At 36.3% G+C, this 23,271-nt stretch overlaps 1 non-coding gene across 1 annotated transcript; it reads left to right on the top strand.

The window, feature by feature from the left end:
- Positions 1-22,764: 22,764 nt before the first annotated feature.
- Positions 22,765-22,836, top strand: TRNAS-GGA. The gene has a single exon. It is a non-coding gene; the product is annotated as a tRNA-Ser (tRNA).
- Positions 22,837-23,271: the final 435 nt, after the last annotated feature.

Below are 23,271 nucleotides of genomic sequence, written 5' to 3'. Positions count from 1 at the left end.
AGATATCCTTAATCCTGTGCTCATCCTAGGCTTCTTCCTTTTCTAAACATTGCCACCTCAGTCCTGTCCACCAGCTTTCAGTTTTTGTGACATATTTTCATAAAAATATGATCTTTACTTCTTTCAAAATTTAATTTTAGTTAACTAGCTGGTATAACTATGCAAAGAACAGCAGAGATATCAGGTACCACCTTCAGCTCTATTTTATCAGTTTATAATTTTATTTAATATATGTGTTTCAATTTCACTTGGAACTTAAAGTATGGCAAGGACTTTTTGTAATCTTCTTCCTACTCTGTTCATAATTGTGTTTTGGAAGGCAGTTTTTCAATAGTTACATAAATACTTGGATGATCTTATCACATGGCTTATGAAATTTTAAAAGATCTTCTCTGACTACTGTGTAAACTCTAAATTCCAAGCATTCAAAGCTTACTTATAACCTGACCCCAAACTAATAAACTACTTAATATTTATAACATTCAACCCAAACCCAAATTATCTATTTTTTGTTATCTACTTCTTTTATGCACATAATGTATATTTTCTTACCTGTGAATTTGTTTGACCTGCTTCTGTGATTCTTCACTGGAGTAGAAATCACAATGTTTTAAGTGTTTATAGTGTGACAGACACCGTGTTCAGAACTTTCCATGCATTAGCTCACTTCATTTTCACAGTAACTTTAACAGATAGTGCATGTGCCTGCTCAGTTGTGTTCAACTCTGTGTAACTCTGTGGACTGTAGCCTGCCAGGCTCCTCTGTCCACGGGGTTTCTCAGCCAAGAATACTGGAGTGGGTATTGCCATTTCCTTCTCTGCGGATCTTCCTGACCCAGGGACTGAACGTGCATCTCTTGCATCTCCTGCATTGGCAGGCAGTTTCTTTACCACTGAGCCACCTGAGAAGCCCCTATCTACCATCAATAGAAAGTGTTGAACTATCATTGTACCCATTGCGTAAAGAAGACAGGTCCAGAAGAGTGTAGCAATCTGCTTAGAAGCATACAGTTAATCCTTGGTTGAACCAGGCTTCAACACAGAGCTGTCGGCCTCCTAAGCCAACATGTTCCTCTTCAGTTCTGGTTCAGGATCCATACTCTCTGGAGCCTATGCAAACATGCAAGGCCCACTTCAAACACTAGAGTGCCAACAGAGATCATGCTTAACTTCTGATTTCATCAAGCTCCTACTAAGCATCCTACTAACCGTGTGCATATCAACTACTCAACTTCGTCATGTGACATCCTCACCATTTCACCTCCTCACAAACATTTTTTGTACCTACAACTTATTCTCCCATCTAGATTGTAATCTTGCTGAAGAATTGCTATTTCCCTTTTTACAATACAGTGGACACCATGCAATACTTATTTTCTCCCACATAACACAGGGTCTTATCAAATATAACGACAGGATAAATGATTTTAGAAGTGCAAATTAATGTGATTTTAAAACATAATTAGGAGTCATAACTACTTGGGCCTCCACTTATTCTTCATATTCATAAATGATACAATAATAGATTAAAAATATCTTGTTAGAATGAAATAGTAATTATGGGGCTTAATACTATGTATTAAGTAAATACAATGTGAGAGACACTCATTAGATTTATTTCTTATACCTGCTAGTAAGTTATTATGCTCATTTTTACAACAAGGGGAAATAAGGGATTAGAAAGTATAATGGGATACTTCAGACTCTGGATGTGAGCAAGAGAGCTGGGACTCAAACTGATAACCAATGAATGCAAATCCTGTACTCTTTTCACCATAATTTCTCAAGAAATACCATATGTTAAAATGCTTTGTTCATTGAAAATAAAGTATGTCTTTCATGTAAAATATAATCAGGTATAAAAATACAATTTAGTTAATAGTTTTTTTAAAGAAGAAAAAAGATAACTATAACCATAAACACATACCTGTTTTTTAAAGATAAATACTGAGGCTTAAATTATGAGAATTTTTAAAAAACTTATTTTATCATTGAGAAAATAAGTAGTTTTAGTTGGCCATTAAAACTTTCTTCTTGAGGAGCAGGACTTGGTCTTATTTATCACTGAATTCTTATCATTTTTCTTTGACCCTCTTTCTATAGAGACTTCAGAAGTAAACACATAATTGACAGGAAGTAGTTGTACAGTTTCTAGCCCTAACACTGAAACAATACTATGTGTGTGTGCTATACTTAGTCATTCAGTCATGTCCGACTCTTTGCAACCCCTTAGACCATAGCCTGCCAGGTTCCTCTGTCCATGGGGATTCTCCAGGCAAGAATACTGGAGTGGGTTGCAATGCCCTCCTCCAATGGATCTTCCAAACTCAGGAATCAAACCCAGGGTCCCTCGCATAGCAGGTAGTTTCTTTTACTGTCTGAGCCACCAGGGAAGCCCAAGAATATTGGAGTGGGTTAGCCTATTCCTGCTCCAGGGAATCTTACTGACTCAGGACTGACAATGAAACAATACTATGCTACGGTTCAAAATGTTTCTACATCCCTTGTAACCATGGTGAAATGGGCTAAATCACTCTGGCATCCCGATTTATCTTCATATACTATTTACATAACACATACTGTAAATGCAGATTCATCAGCCTTAATTCTAATGTGTTACCTAAACAACTTTCTCATTTCTGAGGAGACATCAGTTGTTTCTATAGAAATGCATATAATATGAATTAGATAAAAGTCATTTGAACAGTTTCACTATAACCTGACTTAATAGAGTTGGCACCATTACAGATGGAATGTATATACAACATTGATCACAAAGGGAATTTATATTATTAGTACGGGGAAAAAGAAATCAATGTTAATTAGCAGAAAAGCCATATATGAAATACTATATGAAATCAAGAAAATATATAGAGGTTATAAGACCTTGTACAGAAACAAAACAACTATGTAGGAACTGCAGAGATTGTACATTCTTGCAACTTGGTGAGATAAGAATGCAGTAGGGCTTTTGGTAAGCATACTTCAGATTTCAGATAATGTGATGCTGTCACCCCTTGTTGCCCTAGCAATAGGATCCTTACCACATAATACAGATGTTATTGTTGTCGTTCAGTCACTTAGTCATGTCCGACTCTTTGCAACCCCATGGACTGTAGCCTGCTAGGCTCCCCTGTCCATGGGATTTCCCAGGAAAGAATACTGGAGTAGGGTGCCATTTCCTCCTTTAGGGAATCTTCCCAACTCCAGGATTGAACCCAAGTCTCATGCATCTCTTGCATTACCTGACGTGTTCCTTACCACTGAGCCACCTGGGAAAACTCATATACAGGTGACCGATTAAAGCCCCCATATTCAAGCCCCAGTGTAGATGAACCTTGAACAATTCAAGGGTTAGGGCTGCCAATGTCCACACAGTCAAAAATCCAAGTATCTCTTTACAGTGGTCCTCCCTGTCCCATGGTTCAGCATTCACAGGTTCAAGCAACCTCAAACAGTATAATACTGCAGTATTATTTATTGAAAAAAATGTCCACATATAAGTGGATCTGTATAGTTCAAACCCATGTTGTCCAAGGGTTAACTAATATGTTTACAAGGAAAACCACTTGCAAATGAAATAAATAGTATTTAGAGACAAAACCACATGCTGTCTAGCCCTGCCATGGGGAAGATCTGGAGATAAGTCTGAAATGGACTATGCCACAGGAAATGAGTGATGATATGAGAGTATTAGTTTGCATTATTTATGATAGATAAGAGGGTTAGGCTTAGCTATCTGCCAGAGTCTCTTGGTATGAAACTGTTGTTTCTCTTACTCACAGTGGTCAAGGTCAGTGTAGATAATTAATCGTGTACACATTATGCCCATTGTATATAGCAAATTTTACCAATGGACACCAATGCTTAGAATGAAATGTAGATTAGTAAGTTATAAAAATAAAACATCCTTATGATCTGTGCCAACTGGGATGTAATCAGTATCAGACACTTAACTAAAATTACTCTCTTGCTTCTAATTATCACCCAGGAGAGTTGTGTGCACCAGAGAGAACTGGGTGTGGGAGGAGTAGGAAGCAGTCAATACTGAGGATTTTCACAAAATTAGGATATTTTTATCATGAATTTACTACACACACACACACACACACACCTATATATAAAGTCTTCATTTAATGCTTAGATTCACCATGGAACTAGATATATTTGGAGACAAGATATTTCTCCTAATTTAGAAATTTGCATTGTACAACTTGGATTATACATTTTAAAATGTAATATACTCTTCTGATTTAAAATGTTGAACTCATATTCATTAAGTGTCATACAGTGACTAAAATGCACTATAAATGAGACATTTCAGGATATGAACAATGCAGCAAGAATTGTTATATATCTTTCACATGCCAAGGGAAATAAGCATGGGTTAGGAACTCAGATGTCACTGAAGTCATTGTTTTACTTTTATTTGGGGAAGTTACTTTTACTTTTTTATCCACGCACAATGTCATCATTGTCTTACTTATCTCACTGCCCATTTTAATTTAAAAGAAAAATAGATGTTATGATGCTTTGCATTTTGAAAATGTGGGGGGGGGTAGGGTATGGTTCTTGCCAGCATTCTGAATCATCATGTGGTACATTTTCCCTTTCCCCACCCCGAGCAGATGTACAGAAGTTAGGAAAGGAAGAATGGGAAGCATGTTTAACTGGATTCCAGAGTTAACTGTGTTTTGACATTTACTTTTATAAAGTAGCTAACAAGCTCCTAACGAAGAAGGTATATGTGTGTGTGTTTGTGTGTGTGTGTGTCAGTATGTGTGTAGCAAATAAATTGAGAATACTGCTTGCCAAAATACTTCAATAGACCCACAAATATGTAAATATTCGAGTTGGAGAAGCAACGCATTGGATCTTAGATACTGTGTCTTAGGTTTAGTCATTCAGTCATGGTTGACTCTTTTGCAACCGCATGGACTGTAGCACACCAGGGGCCCTGTAGACGGAATTTTCCAGGCAAGAATACTGGAGTGGGTTGCCATTTGCTTCTCCAGAGGATCTTCCCAACCCAGGGATCAAATCCAGGTCTCCTGCATTGTAGGCAGATTATCGGCTGAGCACCAGGGAAGCCCACTGTGTCTTTAGTAGTTCCTATTCCCAATATGCAATATGAAAGAAAACCACAAGTACAGTCCTAAAATCACATGGCAGTACTCAGTTACAAAATGCTCATCCTGGGGATTCAGAATGCTTACAATAGGCTTTTATATTACTATACAGGTTAAACCTAAAAATACATAAGTAAATCTTCACAGAAAATCCTGAAGTGCCTCAAACAGATCCAAAGATGAAGTTACAAGATGTGGCTAGGCTTTCATTTTCTTGTTTTATATCAGTCTGTGCTTTTAGTTTAATAAGTGAGGATCAGCACGAAAAGTCAACCTACAGGATCCAGACCCTCCTTCCCCAGTAATATTAATAATACCCAGATCCAAAATATGACAGAGATATTTCCAGTCAATATTGGCTTATGGAGACACAGAGAGAGAGACTCTTCTATCAGTAAAAAAGTAGGTTCTTAAAAGTAGCCAGCACACTATACAGTGTAGCAGTATGTATACTTATTTTTTGTGACTGTAAGACACTTGATTAACTTTTGAATTTTGTTGTTTAGTCACATTTATGTGTAGTAAAAACTCAAATCATGGGAAATTTTGAGACGTCTATAATGTTTATTATAACTCAGGTAATTATTGTTTTGAGTATATCATTAAATTTATGTTCATAATATGGAGAGAATAAAACCCCTGGTTAGTAGAGAATACTAATTTATTCCAGTGATGTAGTTAAATAGCCAATCTCTTCTACCAAAAATGCTAAACGGTGTGTTTTTACAAATCCCCTAGGGACTGGAAAGCTATAAACTCACTCAGTAAAAAATTCCTCTTTTTTATACATAATTTTCAATACAGCAGTGACTGTACCCAGTAAGGTCTGCCCCTACCCATCCATCTCCAAGAGCTAAGCTCTTTCCTAGGTTGCTTTAAAACTCAAAAACTGAAAAGATAGCAGAAATTTATAATCCAAGCTTCCATAAGTTGCATTTTTACTCTTTTCAATCATATTTCTTCAGACTTCAAGTGACTCACTGTAACCTGACCACTAAAATGAAGAAGCCTTATTCTGCCTTTCCCCATTCATTAACAATTTTTTGAAGTTTTCTATTGTCATAATCCTGACAGCCTGCAGGGGTTCACAATAGTTATTTTTCTGACTTGGAGAACAATGTTGGCTTCCCTGAACCCACTTTTATCTTTAAGCTGTAGAATGAAAATTCTGTGAACTCTCCTATGATTTTTAAAGCCCTTAGAGTCATCACATGTCCTGAGAAAAAGTCTGAAAGACTTTTGTAGCTTAATATCAAGTTTACAAAACATATCTATATAATAGGCTTTACAGAGCTGGTGAAAAAGTGATGCTATTCTGTCAATATTTCATGACCTTTAGTTATGTAAACTTACTTGTTTTGTTTCTTGGTACATGATATGTCCGACTGTTATGGGATATACATGTATGTGTGTTCATATGCAAAGTATATAATTTAAAGGTATATATATATATATATATTCATGTATATAATGTGTAGTATGTCACTGATTTAGAACATTTTTATATCAATTTGACATACTTTTATTATTATCCCTATGTTTCAGGTAAGGAAACAACTGCATAATTGTTAATATTTTGTCCAAGTTCACAAAAGTAGTAAATGACAAGAGATTGAAACTGACTTGGAATGACTCCAAATGTGATACTTTTTTTAAAGCAATATTTTTATATTTCCTACAAAATCCCATAAGAATTTACTTGGATACTCCCAACTCAATGTTGATTTTTAACCCATTTGATCATATTATTTTCTAATACTAGGGCTCCATTCCAAGAACTATTACCTCATTTTTTCAAATATTACATTTGAATCAGTTCTAATGAGGTGGATGAAACTGGAGCCTATTATACAGAGTGAAGTAAGCCAAAAAGAAATACAGTATACTAACAATACAGTATACTAATACAGTATACCAATACAGTATACTAACGCATATATATGGAATTTAGAAAGATGGTAATGATAGCCCTGTATGCAAGACAGCAAAAGAGACATAGGCTTTTGGACTCCGTGGGAGAGGGAGAGGGTGGGATGATTTGGGAGAATGGCATTGAAACATGTATAATATCATATATGAAACAAATCGCCAGTCCTGGTTCAATGCAGGATACTAGATACTTGGGGCTGGTGCACTGGGACAACCCAGAGGGATGGTACAGGGTAGGAGGGAGAGGGGTTCAGGATGGGGAACACATGTATACCTGTGGCGGATTCATGTTGATGTATGGCAAAACCAATACAATACTGTAAAGTAATTAAACTCTAATTTTCATGTCAATGTATGGCAAAACCAATACAGAATTGTAAAGTAAAATAAAAAATAAAGTAATTAATTAAAAAAATAATAAAAATAAAATAAATAAATTTATATTTTAAAAAATATTGCCTTATAAAGTTAATTTATTCCACTTCACTTCAATGTTTTATATAGCTGCTGGTTAAAATGGCCTTAATGTCACTGTCTGCCAATTTTAGTGACTATGTTGACTGGGTTCCAGTTGATTGATTATTCTTCTCATTATGGATCATACTTTCCTGTTTCTTTGTAGGCCTAGTAATCTTTGACTGGAAACCAGGAACAGTGAGTTCCACATTCTTAGGTGTTGGGTATTCTCCTGTTCTGATAAATATTATTTTTAAATTTTATTTATTTTTTATTGAAGGATAATTGCTTTATAGAATTTTGTTTTCTGTCAAATATTAACATGAATCAGCCAAAGTTACACATATATATCCCATCCATTTGGAACCTCCCTCACATCTCCCTTCCCATCCCACCTCTCTAGGTTGATACAGAGCCCCTGTTTGAGTTTCCTGAGCCATACAGCAAATTCCCGTTGGCTCTCTATTTTACATATGGTAAAGTAAGTTTCCATGTTACTCTTTCCATACAATCTCACCCTCTCCTCCCCTTTCCCCATGTCCATAAGTCTATTCTCTATGTCTGTTTCTCCATTGCTACCTTGTAAATAAATTCTTCAGTACCATTTTTCTAGATTCTGTGTATATGCATTAGAATACAATATTTATCTTTCTCTTTCTGACTTACTTCACTCTGTCTAATAGGTTCTAGGTTCATCCACCTCATCAGAACTGACTCAAATGTGTTCCTTTATATGACTGAGTGATATTCCATTGTGTATATGTACCAAAACTTCTTTATCCATTAATCTGTCAATGGACATCTAGGTTGCTTCCATGTTCTAGCTATTGTAAACAGTGCGACAATGAACATTGGAATACATGTGTCTTTTTCAATTTTGGTTTCCTCAGGGTATATGCTTAGAAGTGGGATTGCTGGGTCATACGGTGGTTTTATTCCTAGTTTTTTTAAGGAATCTCCATATCATCTTCCACAGTAGCTGTATCAGTTTACATTCCCACCAACAGTGCAAAAATGTACTATTTTCTCTACACTCTTTCCAGCATTTATTGTTTGTAAACTTTTTGATGATGGCCATTCTGATTGGTGTGAGGTGATATCTCATTGTAGCTTTGATTTGCATTTCTCTAATAATAAGCGATGTTGAGCATATTTTCATGTGTTTGTTAGCCATCTGCATGTCTTCTTTGAAGAAATGTCTGTTTAGGTCTTTTTCCCACTTTTTGATTGGGTTGTTTGTTTTTCTGGTATTGAGTTTTATGAGCTGCTTGAATATTTTGGAAATTAATCCTTGTCAGTTGTTTCATTTGCTATTTTCTCCCATTCTGAGGGTTGTCTTTTAGCCTTGCTTATAGTTTCCTTTGCTGTGCAAAAGCTTCTAAGTTTAATTAGGTCCCACTTGTTTACTTTTGCTATTTCCATTACTCTAGGAGGTGGGTCATAGATGATCTTGCTTTGATTTATGACATCAAGTGTTTTGCCTGTTTTCCTCTAAGAGTTTTAAAGTTTCTGAGCTTACATTTAGGTCTTTAATCCATTTTGGGTTTATCTTTGTATGATGTTAGGAAGTCTTTTAATTTCATTCTTTTACATGTTTCAGTTTCAGTTCAGTCCCTCAGTCCTGTCCGACTCTTGGTGACTCCATGAACCACAGCATGTCAGGCCTCCCTGTCTATCACCAACTCCTGGAGTATATCCAAACTCATGTCCATTCATTCAGTGATGCCATAAAACCATCTCATCCTCTTTTGTCTCCTTCTCCTCCTGCCTTCAATCTTTCTGAGCATCAGGGTCTTTTCAAATGAGTCAGCTCTTCGCATCAGGTGGCCAAAGTATTGGAGTTTCAGCTTCAACATCAACCTTCCAATGAACACCCAGGACTGATCTCCTTTAGGATGGACTGGTTGGATCTCCTTACAGGCCAAGGGACTCTCAAGAGTCTTCTCCAACACCACAGTTCAAAAGCATCAATTTTTTGGAGCTCAGCTTTCTTCACAGTCCAACTCTCACATTCATACGTGACTACTGGAAAAACCATAGCCTTTGCTAGATGGAACTTTGTTGACAAGGTAATATCTCTGCTTTTTAATATGCTGTCTAGGTTGGTCAAAACTTTCCTTTCAAGGAGTAAGCATCTTTTAATTTCATGGCTGCAATTGCCATCTGCAGTGATTTTGAGCCCCCAAAAATAAAGTCAGCCATTGTTTCCAGTTTCCCCATCTATATCCCATGAAGTGATGGGACTGGATGCCATGATCTTTCTGAATGTTGAGCTTTAAGCCAACATTGTCACCCTCCTCTTTCACTTTCATCAAGAGGTTCTTTACTTCTTCACTTTCTGCCATAAGGGTGGTATCATCTGCATATCTGAGGTTATTGATATTTCTCCCAGCAATCTTGATTTCAGCTTGTGCTTCTTCCAGCCAAGATGTTCTCATGATGTACTCTGCATGAAAGTAAATAAGCAGGGTGACAATATACAGCCTTGATATACTCCTTTTCCTATTTGGAACCAGTCTGTTGTTCCATGTCCAGTTCTAACTGTTGCTTCCTGACCTGCATATAGGTTTCTCAAGTGGCAGGTCAGGTGGTCTGGTATTCCCATCTCTTTTAAGAATTTTCCACAGTTTATTGTGACCCACAGTCAAAGGCTTTGGCATAGTCAATAAAGCAGGAATAGATGTTTTTCTGGAACTCTCTTCCTTTCTCCATGATCCAGCGGATGTTGGCAATTTGATCTCTGGTTCCTCTATCATTTCTTTTTTTTTTTTTTTTTCCTCTGTCATTTCTAAAACCAGCTTGAACATCTGGAAGTTCATGGTTCATGTATTGCTGAAGCCTGGCTTGGAGAATTTTGTGCATTACTTTACTAGCATGTGGGGTGAGTACAATTGTGCAGTAGTTTGAACATTCTTTGGCATTGCCTTTCTTAGGGATTGGAATGAAAAGTGATCTTTTCCAGTCTTGTGGCCACTGCTGAGTTTTACAAATATGCTGGCATATGTAATGCAGCACTTTCACAGCATCATCTTTTAGGATTTGAAATAGCTCAACTGGAATTCCATCACTTCCACTAGCTTTGTTTGTAGTGATGCTTCCTAGACCCACTTGACTTCGCATTTCAGGATGCCTGGCTTTAGATTAGTGATCAAACCAACATGATTACCTGGGTTGTGAAGATCTTCTTGGTACAGTTCTTCTGTGTATTCTTGCCACCTCTTCTAAATACCGCCTACTTCTGTTAGGTCCATACCATTTCTGTCCTTTATCAAGCCCATCTTTGCATGAAATGTTCCCTTGGTATCTCTAATTTTCTTGAAGCGATCTCTAGTCTTTCCCATTCTATTATTTTCCTCTATTTTTTTGCATTGATCGCTGAGGAAGGCTTTCTTATCTCTCCTTGCCATTCTTCAGAACCCTGCATTTAAATGGGTATACCTTTCCTTCTCTCCTTTGCTTTTCACTTCTCTTCTTTTCACAGCTATTTGTAAGGCCTCCCCAGACAGCCATTTTGCTTTTTTGCATTTCTTTTCCATGGGGATGGTCTTGATCCCTGTCTCCTGTACCATGTCACGAACCTCCATCCATAGTTCATCAGGCATTCTATCTATCAGATCTAGTCCCTTAAATCTATTTTTCACTTCCACTGTATAAAAATAAGGGATTTGATTTAGGTCATACCTGAATGGTCTACTGGTTTTGCCCACTTTCTTTAAGTCTGAATTTGGCAATAAGGAGTTCATGATCTGAGCCACAGTCAGCTCATGGTCTTATTTTTGCTGATTATATAGAGCTTCTCCATCTTTGGCTGTAAAGAATTTACTCAATCTGATTTTGGTGTCGACCATCTGGTGATGTTCATGTGTAGAGTCTTCTCTTGTGTTGCTGCAAGAGGGTATTTGCTATAACCATTGCATTCTCTTAGCAAAACTCTATTAGCCTTTGCCCTGTTTCATTCTGTACTCCAAGGCCAAATTTGCCTCTTACTCCAGGTGTTTCTTGACTTCCTCAGTTTTCCCAGCACCATTTATTGAAGAGACTATCCTTGCCCTATTGTATATTCTTGCCTCCTTTGTCAAAAATAGGTAGGTGTATGGGTTTATTTCTGAACTTTCTATCTTGTTCCATGGTCTATATTTTGGGTTTTGTGCCAGTACCATACTGTCTTGATGACTCTAGCTTTGTAGTATAGTCTGAAGTCAGGAAGGTTGATTTCTCCAGCTACATTCTTCTTTCTGAAGACTTCTTTGGCTATTCAGGGGCTTTTGTGTTTCCATATGAATTGTGAAACTTTTTGTTCTAGTTCTGTGAAAAATGCCATTGGTAATTTGATAGGGATCACATTGAATCTGTAGATTGTGAAATCAATATTTCACAATATTGATTCTTCCTACCCAGGAACATGGAGTATCTCTTCATCTGTTTATATCATCTTTGATTTAGTTCATTAGTATCTTATAATCTTCTGTGTACAGTTCTTTTGTCTCCTTAGGTAGGAGATTCTTTTTGTTGCAAAGGTGAATGGGATTGATTCCTTAATTTCTCTCTCTGATTTTTCATTGTTAGTATATAGACATGCAAGTGATTTCTGTGTATTGATTTCGTACCCTACAACTTTCTAAATTCACTGTTAGCTCTAGTAATTTTCTGATAGTTTCTTTAGTAATTATCTGTTACTATCAGTATCATGTCATCAATGATACGCAAACAGTGATAGTTTTACTTCTTCTTTTCTGATCTGGATTCTTTTTATTTCTTTTTCTTCTCTGATTGCTATAGCTAGGATTTCCAGAACTATGATGACTAACAGTGGTGAAAATGGACAGTGTTGTCTTGTTCCTGATCTTAGGGGAAATGCTTTCAGTTTTTCACTATTCAGAATAATGTTTGCTGTAGGTTTTTCATATATCACTTTTAATATATTGAGGCAGGTTCCTTCTGTGCCCATTTTTTGAATAGTTTTAGTCATAAATGGGTGCTGAGTTTTGTCAAAGCCTTTTTCTGCATCCATTCAGATTATCATATGGTTTTTATCTTTTAATTTGTTAATATGGTGTATCACATTGATTGATTTGTGTATATTGAAGAACTCTTATACCCTGGAGTAAGCCCAACTTGATCATGGTGTATGAGTGTTTTTATATGTTGCTAAATTGTTTGCTAACTTTTTTTTTTTTTTTGAGGATTTTTGCATTTATGTTCATCAGTGATATTGGCCTGTAGTTTTGTGTGTGTGTGTGTTGTCTTTCTCTGGTTTTGGTATGAGGGTAATGGTGGCCTTGTAGAATGAGTTTGGTAGTGTTCCTTCAGAGTTTTAGAAGGATAGGCATTAGCTCTTCTCTAAATGTTTGATAGAATTCTCCTATGAAGCCATCTGGTCCTGGGCTTTTGTTTCTTAGGAGATTTTGATCACAGCTTCAATTTCAGTGCTTGTAACTGGGTTGTTCATAATTTATATTTCTTCCTGGTTACGTCTTAGAAGATTGAACTTTTCTAAGAATCTGTCCATTTCTTCCAGGTTATCCATTTTTTCCCATACTGTTGTTCATAATAGTCTCATAACCCTTAGTATTTCTTTACTGCTTATTGTTACCTCTCCTTTTTCATTCTAATTTTGTTGGTTTGATTCTTCTCTCTTTTTTTCTTAATGAATCTGGCTAAAGATTTGTCAGTTTTGTTTATCTTCTCAAAGAACCAATTTTTAGTATTACTATTGTTACTTTCATTCCTTTTCCATTTATTTCTGCTCAGATCTTCATGATTTATTTCCTTCTACTAATTTTTGTGTTTTGTTTTGTTTTTATTTTTCCACGTTGTTTTAGGTGTAAAGTTAGGTTTTCTATTTGATGTTTTTCTTGTTTCTTGAGGTAGGATTGTATTGCTATAAACTTCCTTCTTAGAATTGCTTTCGCTGCATCTCATAGGTTTTGAGTTCTTGTGATTTCACTGTCATTTGTTTCTAGAATTTTTTTGATTTCCCTTTTGATTTCTTCAGTAACCTGTTGGTTTTTAAGAAATGTATTGTTTAAACTCCATATGTTTATGTTTCTTACAGTTGGGAAAGCTGGGCAGCCATGGAAGCAAGGCAATATGGCTGAGTCACGTGTGGGGGTGGAGCCATCACTATCTTGTAAATATTCTGAAGCTATGTTCTGGGATGTAGTTTCTTTGAGACAGTTTGACCCTCTCTAGTCTTGTTTTTATATGTTGGGTGGACTTCAGGCAGTAACTAGTCTAGAGCTATTTAATCCCAGTTCTCCAAGTACTTTTCTCTCCAATTACTTCAAATGGTTCTTTGTTTGTCTTTGGGCACTAGCTTGACTGGAAAATTACATCATTGCTGATGTATTAGGTGGACTTCTTGAAAGGTAGTTTCTGAATATCCAGGAATTATTAGCTGTAGACTAGGTGAACAGAGTGTCAAGCCATTCTTCCCTTAGCTGAACAGGAGTTCAACTTTTCCTATTTAATATTTATTCAGTGATTAAACCTATATTTTAAATTAGCATAACCTTCTGCTAGGCACTATTCCTTCCTATTCTTCCTTAAACTTCAGTTCCCTCACCTGTAATATAAGAAAAATAATAACATTCATCCACCCTGAATTATCATGAAGAAAAAAATGAAATGATGCATATGAAGTTTCTTTTTTATTTTCTTTTTTACATGCAGTACTCAAGAGATTTTAACCACTGTCATTGACTACAGCTGAAATTCCTCTGTCTGACAGTAAGGTTTTTTCAATTTCTCTAGTGGGTCAGTGGTAAAGAATCTGCCTGCCAAAGCAGGAGACACAGGTTTGATTCCTGGGCTGGGAAGATCCCTTGGAGTAGGAAATGATAACCCAATCCAGTATTCTTGCCTGCAAAATCCCATGGACAGAGAAGCCTGGCAGACTATAGTCCACTCGGTCACAGAGTCAGACATGACTTAGAATCTAAACAACAACAACATAACCTGATTTTAAACCCTATTCCCCATCTACCCTACTAGTTTTGGTCTTATTAAAAAAAAAAAAAACAACAACTCTGCTCTCATTCTCTTCTCTATCTTTACACAGATCTGTGACCTCTGAGCCTCTGCTTTATTTCTCCCATTATTCCTGGACCTTGAAAATCCTCTTTTGACAACTTCTGTCCATTCAGATCCTTCTATTTCCTATAATCTAGCTCAAGTCATTCTCTCCAAACCCCTTCTGATTTTCCTAACTTGAATGATTTAAATTCTTACAATACATAGAGTCCATATGACATGATTTAGCAATTAATTTGGCAGAATTTTTCCCTATTGATTTTTCACCATGAGATACTTATCTTCAAATAGATTTATTCCTTAATGGGTTTTTAATTTTTTTGTTTTTTAAATATTTATTGCAGTATAGTTGATTTACAATGTTCTGTTTGTTTCTGCTGTACGCAAAGTGAAAGAGTTATACCTACACATATATTCACTCTTTTGTAGATCCTATTTCAGTATAGGTCATTACAGAGTATTGAGTAGAGTTCCTTGTGCTATAAAATGGGTTCCTAGTAGTTATGTATTTTATATATAGTAGTGTGTGTATGTTAATCCTAATATTCCAATTTATCTTTCTCCCTCTTCACCCTTGGTAAATGTAAGTTTGTTTTCTACATCTGTGATTCTGTTTCTGTTTTGTATAATAGAAAAGTTCATTTATACTATTTTTCTCATAACTTCTCTGCCTCTCACAGTTAACTGATCAATAATACTAATTTATTCACTGAGATTCTTTTAGAAAGAATATTTATTATTATTTTGAGCTTCCTCCATTTCTCTAAATAAGCATAGGAAATGCTACGTTTAAGTAATAGCTCCTTTGATTTGCCAATCGTACATTTCATATCATGTATTTTATTGCCAATAGGCATAAAAGCATTTTACATTATTTAAAACTGCACATGCACAATTATATGGGGCTTTTTCACTTAACACAGTCATTTTTCATTATTCACAGATGTTGTATTTATAAATTAGCCTACTCACAAAAATTTACCTGTAACCCCAAAACCAATACTCATGGCACTTTCCCAGTCACTTTTGGACATACATAAAGCTGATAAAAATATGCTACACCAACACACATTTCCAACTGAAGCCCAACAAGGAGACACCCTTTTTTCTTGGTTCAGCTCTTAGTACTGAAAACAACTGTCCTTTGCCAGTCTATTTACAGCAATGTTTTTGTATTTTTTACTCTCTGTTGGTGATTTCCCTGTTTAAACTGACCCAGGAGTATAGTGTTCCTGAATGCAAGAAGGCTATGCTGTACCCTATAAAGCAAATACATGTGTGAGATATTCATGTTCATTCAGACATGAGTTAAAAGCTGTCAGCCCTGAGCTCAGTGTTAATTAATCAATAATACATATTAAACAAGATATCTGTAAACAGAGATACATATCAAAGAAGGTAATAAACTGATGAGTTGATGAAAATATTGTGACCAGAGGATTGCTGGGCTCTGACCCTGTCTTTGGGTTTCCCAGGTGGTGCTAGTGGTAAAGAATCTGCCTGCAATAAAGAAGACATAAGAGACCTGGATTGGAAGATCCCCAGGAGGAGAGGATGGCAACCCACTCCAGTATTCTTACCTGGGAAATCATGTACAGAGGAGCCTGGCAGGCTATAGTCCACGGGGTCGCAGAGTCATACACGACTGAAGTGACTTAGCATTCATGCATGCAACCCTGTTTTTCTCCCAGATTGATGGTTCAGTATTCACTGCATTCAGTATTTGCAGAGATCATACAAGACATTACTACTGTAAATAATGAGAACTGACTATAGTTAGTATCTTATTTTTACATTATTAATGGATGTATCACAAGAATTTTAAATGTTCTCAGTAAAATAGAAGAACTTGATATACAAATGAATATGTAAATTACTTTAAGTGTGCATTGATAATTTAGAAAAAAAAATTTGAAATGCTAAATGCTTCACTTTCTTCAATAATAGATAAGTTCTTGCCCTTACTCTCTAAATCTAGGACTTTAAAAGCATCACATGGCTTATTACATCTGACAGATGACTTATAATTTGAACTGAAGTTAAAAAGAATTATGTTTGTTCTGACAATAATCTTCAATGATATTTCACCACTGTCTCTTACATAAGGGGTTAATATTCTCTGAAAGTAACACAAAAAGCTCAATTAAGTTATTTTTTAGGATAAAGAAATCAGATTATACCTATTTTTCAAATGGAGGTAAACCAATTCCATTGATATGGATGTGTTTATTTTATATTATTTCAGATGATCCAGATGAAGAGAGGCTAAAATAAATTTTTTCCAATAGTTTTAAATCCTTACTTATTTTCTTTTAAAGTTACAAAAGAAGGCTTATATTTGAAATTCTAAATATGGAAATCATTAAAATAAATCATTTAGAAAATTAATTTATTTGTGTGATATAGTCAACCTATTTATGAATGTATATATAATGTTAAATAATTAGTTAATATATGTAAAATATAAAATTTTGTATACACTATCTGACAAATTCAATCAATTAAAAATATTCACCAAGAGCCAGTTTAGGAGCTAGGAAGTAAAATTGTGTTAGTTATAGCCTAAGTCTCCAAGAGGCTTACAGTTGATTATAAAGAAAAAGAATCATAAGCAAACAGTTATAATAGACTGTGATATTTATAATCAGTACTGATTCCTTAATTATAATAAAAGCACCATATTCATGCTAGATGTTAATAGAAAAAAAATAAGCAAAAGTGTTTGATTTTTTAAAACCAGGCAGGAAATTTTGTTCTCATGTGAACACCATTGGTTATATGTATAGACTCATGGCTTTCCCTATAAAAACCAAAGCTGCTTCCCCAGCAGATTAATTTTGGATAAATACAATTTGTCCAAATTTTTAACATTATCAAAGTCTTTAGACTACAGTCCATGGGGTCACTAAGAGTCGGACACGACTTCACTTTTCACTAGAGAAGGAAATGGCAATCCACTCCAGTATTTTTGCCTGGAGAATCCCATGGACAGAGGAGCCTGGTGGACTCTAGTCCATGGGGTTGCAGAGTCAAACACGTCTGAGTGACTAACACTACTACTAAGATACTTTTTATCATATAATTTTTTAAAATTATAAAATGTCAGATGTAGAAGCATGGATGAAGCATATGTCTGTAGATGGGCAGGCTATCAGTGACGTTGGTCCAAATCTTCATGTAACATGTATAAGCATGTGAATGTAGCTGCATGTGTATATTGGCATGAACTCCCAACCAACATTCTGGAAAGCAAGTAAAGTATTAGCCATTTTTAACTAAAATAAGGAATGAAAGCATAGTTGTGGTACACAAAAGTCTAAACCATCTATGAATTTCTTTGAATATTTTGCTGAAAAGTTGGTACTTACACGTTAGCATATGTCATCCATTAAACAGGTAAATACAATAATTGTGCATACTTTTAGAGTATTGAATACTGATAAGACTGGAGATTCTCTGAGAGTTTGATAAAAAAACAGCAAAAAAAAAAAAAAAAAAAAAAAAACTAGCCCTACTCTTTCTGGAAACTGACATTTAAACCTACCTCTAGCATGTACATGGGTTCATAATTACAATAAGGGACACTGTATACATGTGAGGTTCCAGGGATCCCATATTTTAAAATTCTTTTTCTAAAAGACTATGTTGATGGAAGGTGGCCCCCTTTTGGTAATAGGGAAGGCTCTCTCTGAGGCAATGAGAGCACTAGATTCTCCTAGAACTATATTATAGGGAAATCTATTTTGGCTCTAAGGAGAGAGAACCAAAGCAGGACAGGCAGAATGAAGAAACCATGCCTTGAACATGCTGATTATGTGTCCAAGGGAGTTTACCTCTCAAGTCATTCAGTTAATTGTGTTTTAACTGAGAGAGATATTTTAGTGACTTCTACTGAGTATAATTAACAGTAAGAGAGAGATTCTAAATCAGGCTCTGAGAGAAAGAAAAAATAAACAAAAAACACCTGGAAGGAAAAATGAAAAGATAACATTTTTAAATAAAAAGAACTCTGGAAAGAAGGCAGATTTTATCAGAAAAATAATTTATCCAGTCAAATGAAGTTAATGAAACTAAAACCATGTCTAAAAGTATGTCAAAATACCAGTATGCATATTCTTTCTGAGACTTGGGGGAGAAGATACTTGATTCTTTGAAAAAGTATTTGGAAGGAAATGTACCATTCTGCAGAGCCAGTCTTGGCTCTAGACACATAACTGCAAAGAATATATTTAGCCTTCTAGAGTTAATGAACCATTAACGGAAAAAGGGTAGCAAAGAAGTTAACTGACCTTCCAGATCCTGTCAGAATCGTGTCATGGAAGTGGCAGTGGAAGAATGACAGAGAGGCAGAGACTAAATGACAATGGCTAGAAAGACTGATTTTAATGAAATGTATCTTTGATAAACTGATTTGGAACAGATGTGCTTAGTTATTAAATAACACTTTTAATTCTATTTGATTATTTGCTTTCTTCCTGTTGTCAATGTCCCGATGTCCAGACATTTGTAAATTTGGCTAGGAGGAGAGAAAGGGTAATGTACATATATATAGATATATATATGGGGGTGGAGATCTTTCTCACTTGCTACTCCCTCCATCACCCTTGTACACTTTCCTTCAAAATCCTCACCCTGAGTGCTTCTTCTCAGGTATGATATGTCAGTACTGTCTCACTTGCCAAAACTATCACTTGATAAGTAGCCTAAGCAATCCCTATTTTGGTGTTGAATATTTCTAAATATAGATATCCTCTAAGTTTATGCAAATATACATGCAATAATTATATCATCATTTCATTATCTCATTTTATTTAAATTATTTTATGTCTATGTTTTATTATTTTTTGTATATTCTATATAATTATACAATATAATAACATTATAAATTATTGTTATATGTACAAATAACAATGATTGGCTGAAGGTTATATTAAAGTGAACCTCAATTATAGGGACCTTTAAATTATTTTTCACTCAAAACAGGCACTCAGTACTATGGACTGAGTGAATGTTTTTCCCTCAAATTTGTATATTGAAGCCCAAATGACCAAAGGAATGGTATTTGGATGTGAAGTCTTTGAGAGGAAGTTGGGTCATAAGGGTGGATCCATCATATGGAACTGAAAGTGAAAGTTAGTCACACAGTGTGTCCAGCTCTTTGTAATTCCATGGACTGCAGCCTGTTCCACTCCTCTATCCATGGAATTCTCCAAGCAAGAGTATTGGAGTGGGTTGCCATTTCCCATTAATCCACATGGGATTAGTACCCTTAAAAGAAGGTTCAGGACAGACAATTTCTCTCTGTGTCATATGAAGATACATTAAGGGCTTCATCTGCAATCAAGGAAGAGAGCTTTCACCAGAAACTGTCCCTGTTGGTACCCTATAGGTTCAGAGGTCTAAAGACTTCCAGCCTCCAAAAGAGATTACTGTTGTCTATAAGACACCCAGTCTATGTCATTCTGTTACAGCAGCTCAAACAAAGACACTAAGTCAGAGGTCAAGGAGTAAAAACACACTGGAGAGTCACTGAAATAGCTTTCCCATAGATCAATGTAGTTCTAGTATTTCATTATTAGTCCTACCATTTATTATTTAAGAAGGTTTTTAAGATCTTCCTTTAGATACTGTTGACTCTTAATTTAAACAATTCTAACTTTTGGATTTTTTTACAATTTTTTAAAACTATTGTCTTATTTAGTGTCAGTTTTAGAGCCCAGCCTAAATATTTGTATTTAGTAATCACCAAACATCATTTAGAATGATGAGAAATTAGAATGATTAGAATCATTTAGAACAAAATGGGAAAGACTAGAGATCTCTTCAAGAAAATTAGAGATACCAAGGGAACATTTCATGCAAACATGGGTTTGGTAAAGGACAGAAAGGGTATGGACCAAACAGAAGCAGAAGATAGTAAGAAGAGGTGTCAAGAATACACAGAAGAACTATACAAAAAAGATCTTCATGACCCAGATAATCATGATGGTGTGATCACTCACCTGGAGCGAGACATCCTGGAATTAGAAATCAAATGGTCCTTAAGAAGCATCACTATGAACAAAGCTAGAGGTGGTGGAATTCCAGCTGAGCTATTTCAAATCCTAAAAGATGATGCTGTGAAAGTGCTGCATTACATATGCCAGCAAATTTGGAAAACTCAGCAGTGGCCACAGGACTGGAAAAGATCACTTTTCATTCCAATCCCTAAGAAAAGCAATGCCAAAGAATGCTCAAACTACCACACAATTGCACTCACCTCACATGCTAATAAAGTAATGCTTAAAATTCTCCAAGCCAGGCTTCAGTAATACATGAACTGTGAACTTCCAGATGTTCAAGCTAATTTTAGAAAAGGCAGTGGACCAGCCCCAAGCATCTTGTATCCTGTATCAAACCTAGACTAGCAATTTGTTTCTTACATGATAGTATACATGTTTCAATGCCAGGATGGCCCAGAGAGATAATATGGGGGGGGAGGGGGGTTCAGGGTTGGGAACTCATTTACACCTGTGGTGGATTCATGTCAATGTATGGCAAAACCAATACAGTATTGTAAAGTAAAAAAATAATAAAAAAACAAAGTTAGAAAAGGCAGTGGAACCAGAGATCAAATTGCCAACATCCTCTGGATCATCGAAAAAACAAGAGAGTTCCAGAAAAACATCTATTTCTGCTTTATTGACTATGCCAAAGCCTTTGACTCTGTGGATCACAATCAACTGTGGAAAATTCTTAAAAGAGATGGGAATACCAGACTATCTCACCTGCCTCTTGAGAAACCTATATGCAGGTCAGGAAGCCAACAGTTAGAACTGGACATGGAACAACAGACTGGCTCCAAATAGGAAAAGGAGTACGTCAAGGCTGTATATTGTCACCCTGTTTATTTAACTTATATACAGAGTACATCATGAGAAAATCTGGGCTGGAAGAAGCACAAGCTAGAATGAAGATTGCTGGGAGAAATATCAATAACCTCAGATATGCAGATGACACCACCCTTATGGCAGAAAGTGAAGAATGAAAGAGCCTCTTGATGAAAGTGAAAGAGGAGAGTGACAAAGTTAGCTTAAAGCTCAACATTCAGAAAACAAAGATCATGACATCCAGTCCCATCACTTCATTGCAATGCAAAACAGTGGAAACAGTTGCCCGACTTTATTTTGGGGGGCTCTAAAATCACTGCAGATGGTGACTGCAGCCATGGCATTAAAAGACACTTACTCCTTCGAAGAAAAATTATGACCAACCTAGACAGCATATTAAAAAGCAGAGAAATTACTTTGCCAACAAAGGTCCAGCTAGTCAAGGCTATGGTTTTCCAGTAGTCATGTATGGATGTGAGAGTTGGACTATATCGAAAGCTGAGCACTGAAGAATTGATGGTTTTGAACTGTGGCATTGGAGAAGACTCTTGAGAGTCCCTTGGACTGCAAGGAGATCCAACCAGTCAATAATAAAGGCAATCAGTCCTGTATGTTTATTGGGAGGACTGATGTTGAAGCTGAAACTCCAATTCTTTGGCCACCTGATGTGAAGAGCTGACTTATTGGAAATGACCCTGATGTTAGGAAAGATTGAAGGCATGAGGAGAAGGGGACAACAGAGCATGAGATGGCTGGATGGCATCACCAACTCAATGGACATGAGTTTGAGTAAACTCCAGAAGTTGGTGATGGACAGGGAGGCCCTGTGTGCTGCAGTACATGGGGCCTCAGAGTAAGACATGACTGAGTGACTGAACTGTAGTGAACTGAAACATCATTTGCTAAATTGTTATTACAATGACTTATTCTTTGTATGCTATATGAAATGAATGGTACATCTTCTCACTCAAGGTTTGAACCTTTATTTGGCAATTAGACCCACTCAAGGCCACTGGTAACTGACATGTTGGGGGAAATTAATAACATCAGGAATCTCAAAGATGGTGCTAGTTTTATGTGAGCCATCAGGAAAGGGACAGAGATCAGCTACAGATACTAATCAGCTCCTCTCTGATATATGAAACCAACAGCAGTCCAAGCCCCCAAAATATGGTCACTATAAAAGTTTGTTCCAAACCTCAGAGGGCACTTATTTCTGTCCACATCTTGGGCACCTCACCTCTTTGTTCACTTGTCAGAATTTCAACTACTTATCTCTGAACTCTCTCCTTCTCTTATGCCACATGTACTTTCCTTTCTCTCCCTACCCTACCCTACCACTAGGGACTTCCCTGGTGGCTCAGAGGTTAAAGCATCTGCCTGGAATGCAGGAGACCTGGGTTCGATCCCTGGGTTGGGAAGATCCCCTGGAGAAGGAAATGGCAACCCACTCCAGTACTCTTGCCTGGAGAATCCCATGGAGGGAGGAGCCTGGTAGGCTACAGTCTATGGGGTCTCAAAGAGTCAGAACACAACTGAACGACTTCACTCACTCACTCACTCACCCTACCACTAACTTCCTTCAGAATATTTCTATTTGGGTTAATGAGGCCAGAAAACTCACCCACATTTCTTTTTTCTTTGTGGAGCCAGATTTGCATATTCTCCAGGACCTCATACCCCATATAGCATTATTATTATTATTATTATTATTATTATTTCGGTACCCACTACTCCAATCTCAAGTTCCCAGTGTCTCAACACATGAAGAGGAGGAGAAACAAACCAGACACATCAGAATTCTTTTCACAGTATCGTTCTTCCTTTACAATCTTGTGAAAAATCCCTCAGTTTCT

This window comes from Oryx dammah, unplaced genomic scaffold, assembly GCF_014754425.2.
Source record: "Oryx dammah isolate SB20612 unplaced genomic scaffold, SCBI_Odam_1.1 HiC_scaffold_2, whole genome shotgun sequence".
In the NCBI taxonomy this organism is placed as follows: domain Eukaryota; kingdom Metazoa; phylum Chordata; class Mammalia; order Artiodactyla; family Bovidae; genus Oryx; species Oryx dammah.
This window is presented reverse-complemented; position numbering and strand designations above follow the sequence as displayed.